Below are 1,413 nucleotides of genomic sequence, written 5' to 3'. Positions count from 1 at the left end.
TTCCCAGTGGCCCGTATCTGGAATGTAGCTGAGAGGATCTCAAAACTTATCCAGCCCTCTGACCACTACCCCATGCTCCTTATTCATGTGGGCACAAATGACATGGCTCAGAGCAATCCCAGCCAGGTCCTGACTGACTACAGGGCTCTGCGAGTGGAGTTCAGGGGGTTGGGGGCACAAGTGTTTTTTACCTCTGTCCTTCCAGTTACATAGATTCATAGATGCTAGGGTCGGAAGGGACCTCAATAAATCAGGGTAAAAAGCAGCACCAACAAGGATGGGATTCGAACCCATGCATGCAGAGCACAATGGATTAGCAGTCCATCACCTTAACCACTCAACCACCTTGTCACATACTTGCCTATTAGAGGTCACAGGCTGAGGAGGGAGAGACAAACTGAGGTAGTGAACAGACGACTGCAGTGCTGGTGCCATCGTGAAGGCTTTGGCTTCTATGACCACAGTCTGCACTTCCAAGAGAGAGGCAGCGGTCTGTTGGGAAGAGATGGCCTCCACCTTACTACACTGGGGAAAAAGCTCTTCTCACCCAGAATGGCTGACCTGCTTGACTAGGCTTTAACCTAAGCTCACCAGGGGATGGGCAGACAACCACCAGAGCAAGCCCACCAAGCATCAACCGCAAAATCAGCAGGTTAGGGTGCTGAGGATGAAGGACAGGAAACACCACTAAGGAGGAGTATTCTGCACTGGTCTGTACCTGTAGGGAGCAAACTAGGAAAGCCAAGGCTGTAAACGAACTCAAACTAGCTACACAAATCAAGGACAATAAAAGTCCTTCTTCAGATATGTGGGGAGTCAGAAGAAAAACTAGGGCAACATTGGACCCCTGCTAAACCAACTGAGGCAGCTGACAACTGATACCCAGGAAAAAGCCAATCTGCTTAATGATTACTTTGCCTAGGTTTTTTACCAGCCCAAAGGGACCACCCTGCCTAACATGATGTGGGATGATCAGAGTGAGAGTGAACATATGCCCAGCACTGGTGTAGATCTTGTGAGGGAGCACCTTGAGAAGCTGGACACCCACAAATCACCTGGCCTGGATACATTGTACCCAGGAGTGCTAAAGGAACTGGCAGACATCATGTTATTATAATATTATATATTATAATAATAATAATAATAATAATAATAATAATATAATTATATTATAATTTAAAATAACTAAATAGTCACCCCCTCAGGCTGCTCTCTCTAATTCTGCCTTGTCCATGTGCATGTTTGCTCCCAGAATGGTACCTGGACTCCTTACATATCAGTCCAAGTCACTGCTGGGGACCAGGAACTGGCAGGCCAATTTCTGCTCTTAGTTATCCCAGGGCAATCCCCCCTGAACTCTGGCCCCGAGCCAAATGAACAGAACCTGAGGATGCCAAGAGGCAGGGATGAAGT

The 1,413-nt window shown here is 47.5% G+C and overlaps 1 non-coding gene across 1 annotated transcript; it reads right to left on the bottom strand.

The window, feature by feature from the left end:
- Positions 1-269: 269 nt before the first annotated feature.
- On the bottom strand, positions 270-351 carry TRNAS-GCU. The gene has a single exon. It is a non-coding gene; the product is annotated as a tRNA-Ser (tRNA).
- Positions 352-1,413: the final 1,062 nt, after the last annotated feature.

This window comes from Alligator sinensis, unplaced genomic scaffold (genome assembly GCF_000455745.1).
Source record: "Alligator sinensis unplaced genomic scaffold, ASM45574v1 scaffold84_1, whole genome shotgun sequence".
Classification (NCBI taxonomy): domain Eukaryota; kingdom Metazoa; phylum Chordata; order Crocodylia; family Alligatoridae; genus Alligator; species Alligator sinensis.
The sequence above is the reverse complement of the archived record's forward strand: the minus strand, read 5'-3'. Positions and strand labels throughout refer to the sequence as shown.